The sequence below is a fragment of the Echinops telfairi genome, unplaced genomic scaffold, assembly GCF_000313985.2.
Source record: "Echinops telfairi isolate 266 unplaced genomic scaffold, ASM31398v2 ScPeMD7_7468;HRSCAF=8506_0, whole genome shotgun sequence".
In the NCBI taxonomy this organism is placed as follows: Eukaryota; Metazoa; Chordata; class Mammalia; order Afrosoricida; family Tenrecidae; genus Echinops; species Echinops telfairi.
In genome coordinates this window covers 65273582-65280323 of record NW_022111369.1, presented here as the reverse complement: position 1 = coordinate 65280323, position 6742 = coordinate 65273582, and positions in this window count along the sequence as shown.

Genomic DNA, 6742 nt, shown 5'->3' with positions numbered 1-6742 from the left:
CCCACTCCCCCCTCCCTCATGAGCCCTTGATAGTTTATAAATTGGTACAGGTCACTTTTAAGAATGAATATCTTGTAAGGAAAAAACAAAACTCTTCCAGGTCTTAAATTACAGTTTTTAATGATAATGAGGTAGTCACATGACCTAGGATAACCAGCCTCTCTCTTTCAAGTTTGGCATCTATAACACATTTGAGTAGCTGATGGAGAAGGAGGCCTGGTGGCGGAGTGGTCTGCACATTGGCCTGCAAACTGCAAGGGCAGAGTTCGAAACTACTAGCCACACCGGAGGGAAAAGATGGTGCTTTCTACCCTGGGAAGAGTTCCAGTCTGGGAAACCCACAGCGGCAGTTCTACCCTGTCCTACAGAGGCACTATGAGTCTGAATGGACTCAATGAGAGTGAATTTTTTGAAGTCCTTTTAAGTAGAAAGCCTGGCCATCTACACCAGAAACCAACCAGTTAAAACCTACGATCATAATATGCGAATCCATAGTTGATTATAGAGAATGTACTAGAAAGAGTGGTTTGTATTTTGTAGCACATAGAGTCACTGTGTGTATGTGTTCAGTTGGGAGGACATGGGAAAGTGGGGAAATCACTTAACAGCAGCTAAGAGGGCTAACAAGGCCTCTTTCTCTTCTAAAATTTTCAGTCAGAACACTCATATTGGGGCAGAAAAGAAAATCCACAGGAATATTACCAATCTAGCAATGGGCTCTCTTCCTTTACAATCAACAAATACCGTTTTATCATTTATTGGTTTCATAATTGCTGGATATCTGCTATATTTGGAGAAATTCCCACTTGGGTTTTCTTAGAAAGTTTACATTAGTCATGATCTCAAAAATCATTAAGAATTTGGAAATTACAAACATGAGGGGGAAATAGTCCTTGCCCTGAAGGCTTTCCATTTACTAAAACAGAACAGCAGTGAATAATGAACTCTCCTACGTGGGAGGAGGCAGGTGGGCCATTATAGAAAAACTAGTGGAGCGTTTATGTACCAAGAATAGCACCCCATCTCAAGCTGTTTAAACAAACGGTGTGGTTTTGAGCCCCCTACATTGGGTCTCCCTGAGTTGGAATTGACTTGAGGGCAACCCACACACCCTTTAAATGCTCCTCTACCTGCTGTTCCAAATCTTCCATATCTATTTAGGGCCATCTTTTGCATTCTTCAAAAAACTGGTCGAGGTAGTGTGGTGTAATGAAATTACTTCCTAAAGGATCTTTTAAACATTTTTCTGTACCCCCTACCAAATGATTCAGTGAGACCAGGCAAATAGGCTGTGTGAAACCCTAATAGAGGGGATTCATCAGTTTGGCCATTCCTCTGGCTAAAAGAGAGCCAGCTATCCTAGCAGCATCAGGAGAGACCGTCCCATGAGCATCAAGAAGGACCAGCAGTGAAGCGTGGGTGAGATTCCTGTCTCGAGTCATGGAGGAAATAGGAAAACCAGAGGCTGTACCATGCTGAGACCGTGGCACCCTGTCACCTTGAGGCAGAGCAGAGGAGCATTTCGGGTATTCTGAGGCAGACCTATGGGTTTCCCAGCCCATGGAAGTAGGCCAAGGGACCATAGGGCTTAGAGGCTGAGGATCAGGGATGAGTTGCTGCCTTCAGAGAGGGGCTGCTATGGACAAAAAGCTATGTCCTTAATGTTTTCTGATTCTGATTTGGTATAACCTGTTAATGTCTTCAATATTCACTTCCATTGAGTTGATGTGGACTCACAGCAACCTTGAGGGCAGGGTAGAACCATTCTCAAGAGGTAGAAAAGTTTCTGAGATAGAAAGCCCCTCCTTTCTCCCAAGAATCTGCTGGTGGTTTCAAGCTGATGATCTTGCAGGTAGCTGCTACCAATGTCTCTACAAACCTCCGTAAAGGTGACCCTTGTCCGTGAGTTCTTTCTGGCCATTGCAGCAGATTATTGAACACAGCAGAAAAGTAGACTGCTGTGGGAGGGATGGTTGGTTCCAGATGGGATAAAGATGGATGGTGGATGGAAGCAAATCTGACATCTGCTTTGTGGCACTTCGCCTTGGGGGGTGGGGGGAAGAGTTGGAATCTTCCCCCTATTGAAGTTGGAGAAAGTCAGATGTGACTTCCACACCATTTACTCAAGTAGAATACCTTTTGTGGGACTCACTCATGAATCCTATTTATTTATTTATTCAATCAATATTTATATAGAAACCCAAAATGGAAGAACATATTTAGCATATTTTAAACTTAAAGAACTAAATGAAAAGTTCAAGCCTCGAGTTGCAAGATTGAAAGATTTTATAGGCAATTAAAAATAATTTTATTGTGTGCTCTTACATATATTACAATAATCCATAAATCAGTTATATCAAGATATCAAGGAAATATATATATATATATATATAGCCATAATCACTTTCAAAACATTAGCATTCTACTTGAGCCCTTATTTTCAGTGGCTCTTTTTTCCTTCCCTCATCCACCCTCCCACCCTCGAGAACCCTTGATAAATTATATATGTGTATTTAAATATATATATATTTGTATCTTACACTGTCCACTATAGCCCTTCACCCACATTTCTGTTCCCCCTAGCCTCATGATGCCGCTATTCCCAGTACTGTTTCTAAGGGGTTTATCAGTCCTGGCTTCCATGTGTTGAAGGTTCTTATCTTACCAATGTACATGCGCCAGTTTAGATTTGTTTATGCACCCATTTTGTCTTCAGCGATCTTGTCAGGACGGTGAATATCACAATGCCAGGTTATTACAACACAGTGTTCTTGTGTTGAGAGAAGACTTAAGTAGAGACCCCAAGTCCATCTGCTATCTTAATACTTTAATATGTACATAGACCAATACTCCTATCCTTATATATCAATATATTTACATATGTACATACTTATATTTTTATCCCTCTATATAGCTTTTGCCTCCTAGTTTTTTCCTCTATTTCCTTTTCTTTCCTTCTGCACCTCCATCATATCCACCCTTCATTTGGCTCTCAGTAATCCCTCTCAGTTACATTACAGTTGATCAAACTCTACCAGTCATTCCACACCCTCCTCACCTTTGATTTTAGATCCCTTTTTGTTCCCTGAGTTTGTCCATGCCCCTTTCCCCTATCTCCTCTTCTCCCATATCCCCCCCTCCAAATCATCAGTCCCATTGATTTCTCCTTGGGATTGTTTATTCTGCTTGTCTTATAGAGATAGACAAATAAAAAGATAAATTTTAAAATAATAAGGTGGCAAAAAAAAAGCCTATAAATAGTTCCAGGTCTATCAGCTGACTTTTATGATGTCTTCCAATCAGGTCTGATGAGGTTCTATAGGCAAAATTTGAATGAAGGAGCACATGAAAAAAGATAGAAAACACACACAGTCACTGTATCAAAAGAACCAGTCAGCATTCACCCATTTCAAGAAGCAACATGAGAAAGAACCAATGGTACTGAAGGAAGACGTTCAAGTTGCACTGAAAGTATTAGCCAGAAAAGATGGCTCCAGGAATTAATGACTCTCAATGGAAATGTTTCAACAAGTTGATGAAGCACTTGAAATTTGAAAGACAGCTACTTGGCCAACTAACTGGAAGATATCCATATTTGCACTGATTCCAAAGAAAGGTGACCCAATAGAAGGCTCAAACTATAGAACACTATCATTGCTACTACATACAAGTAACTTTTTGCTTAAGATCTGTGGTAGTTAGATAATTTCATGTCAACTTGATAAGTAAGTATCGGGGTGGAGTCGAGCCTGTTACTCAGGTCACACCCTGATGATGCCTCCCTGTGAGTGTGGCCTTCTCATGAGGATTCTGGGAACGTCCTCTTTCTTGATTCTGCCATCATAAGAGGCAGCCACTCTCTCTCTCTCTTCTTTCCCCTTCCTGTTGACCAGCCACCTAGAGCCAAGTTGAGGAGGCACACTCAAAGAATTGGAGGAGGCACATGAAGACCCGTGCCACCTCTGAGATACTTCCATCACCACTAGATTCATAAGACTTTTCACCTACCAGGCTGTGATCTTTCTGCATGTGGCATCGTTGTGCTGTGTGAATCTGAAGAGGAATTTATAGACTAGTATTGGACATATGGACTTGATTGGGACTAAACGGGGATGTTTTCTTAATGTAGAATTGTGCTCGGATATAAAGCTCTTTCTTACACACATATGACAATCTCTGAATTTGTTTCTCTAGCCAACCTGGCCTAACATAAGATTATTCAACAATGGTTGCATCAGTACAGGCAGGGAGTTCCCAGAGGTCCAGGTTAGATCAGAAGAAGAAGACAGATATCATTGCTGATGTCAGATGGATCCTGGCTGAATGCAGAGAATATGAGAAAGATGTTGACTTGTGTTTCATTGGAACAACATTCAACTGTGTGGATCATAACAAGCTACGGATAGCCTTGAGAAGAATGAGACTTCCAGAACACTTGATTGCGCTTAGGTGGAACTTGTAAATGGATCAAGAGGCAGTTGTGCAAACAGAGCAAGGGAATACTGCATGATTTAAAACGAGAAAAGGTGTGAGTGAGAGTTGAATCTTCTCACCATACTTTTCCAATCTGTAAATTGAGCAAATAATCAGAGAAGCTGGAATATGTGAAGTAGAATGTGGCATGAGGACTGGAGGAAGGCTTAGTAACAACCTGTGCTATGCAGAGGACACAACCTTGCTTGCAGAAAGTGAGGAGGGTTTGAAGCACTTGCTGATGAAGATCAAGGATTGCAGACTTTAGGGTGGATTACAAATGTATAGAAAACCAAATCCTCACAACTAGACCAATAGGTAACATCATGAAAAGTGTAGAAAAGATTGAAATTGTCAAGGCTTTCCTCTTGCTTTAATCCACAATCAATACTCAAGAAAGCAGCAGTAAAGAGATCAGAAGACATGTTCCTTTGAATAAATATGCAGCACAAGATCTCCTTAGACTGTCGAAAAGCAAGGATATTATAGTGAGAATGAAGGTGTGTCTGACCCAAGCCATGGTATTTTCAATCACCTTATATACAGATGAAAGTTAGACATTGAACAGGGCAGACCAAAGAAGAAATGATGCACTTAAATTTGATACTAGAGAAGAATATCGAAAAATATCATGGACTGCCAAAAGAAAAAAATCATCTGTCTTGGAAGAAGTACAACCATAATGCTCTTTAAAGGCAAGGATGGTGTGACAGGATAATGAGGGAGTGGGACAGGACTGGTGCCTCCCTTCTAGACTTATACTGCTTCCTTCCATGCATGTATCTATCACAATGTTCAGTGACTACTTGACAAAACATCTCTTTTCCTCAGACTCCTCACTCAACTACTAGGACGGTCCTCATCAGGGCATCTTGTTTACCTGCTCCTCCTATTTCTGGTATGGTGCCTACCACTGAGTAGACCTTCTTGACAAGTGGTTCTCAATCTGTGGGTTGCGACCCCCTTGGGTGTCGAACGACCCTTTCACAGGGGTCACCCGAATCATAACAGTAGCAAAATTACAGTGATGAAGTAGCAATGAAAATAATTTCATGGTTGTGGGGCTGGGGGAGGTCACCATAACATGAGGAACAGTATTAAAGGGTCACGGCATTAGGAAGGCTGAGAACCACTGTTGTAGGCCTTTGCATGGCCAAGGAGTATTGGAACAAGTTTTCCATGATCAAGTACCCTAAGATAATCGCTCATGGTCCCATCTATGTAATCACCCTATTTTTCATTTCAGGAGCTGAGAATGAAGTTGGCTGGTTTCCTGGGAGAATCAATTGCCTTTTTGCTGAGGAGACTCTTTTGCCTTTCAGCAGCGTTGAAATCCAGGCCTTGCTTACACTGAATGGAAGAATTCATGAGTAATACTTGCTTCATCTGAGTCACATTTATGGTGGAGGTAGCATTTGAGCTTTGCTTTGAAAATTAACATCACAATAAACAAGCTCATCAATCACTAATAAGCGTTCCTAAAAGGCTTCTTCCTTCCTTGCTTCCAAAGTTAGTTCTTTGCTTTCATCAGCTTCCTTAGTTTAAAGACATGTTTACTTCCCTACTCACTAAGGAAGCGCTGCAAAATTGTTTGAATATATTGTATTCAGCTCTTTTTATTTCCAGGTGTTAGAAAACCTCTTATATTATTACTTCATCAAACTAGACTGCTCCATATATCTGATTATACCTGTTGTCTATTTATTGTTTGTGGGCTCCTCATTCTTGGAGGGAAAAGCTCTGTTGTAATCTCTGAGACATCATGAAAGGGAGTGTTTGGTAGATAATGAGAATTATAATAATAGTTAAAAAGTAAACAAACCTGTATGCTAAGTATCTAGTCTATAACAAATACTTGCAAATGTTTTTTGAATGGATATGAATTAATACCAAACCCAAAACAAAACAACACAAACTCATTGCCATCGAGTGGATGTCAACTCATAGTGACCCTATCGGACAAGGTAGAATTGCCCCTGTGAGTTTCCAAGACTGTAACTCCACAGGAGTAAAGCCCCATCACTCTCCCGAGGAGCGGTTGGCAGTGTCAAACTGCTGACCTTATGAATCACAGCCCAATACATAACCACTACTCCATCAGGGCTTCCTTATGAATGAATAAATGTAGTAAAAATCAAGGAGGAGAAAAAGATGAGCTGGCCTGGACTTTAGGCCTGATTTTGGTATTGCTGTCAATTTGAATTATGCCATATAATTTCACCTTAGTTTTTGGTTCAATAACTTGATTAAAATAATGTTGTGTGCCCAC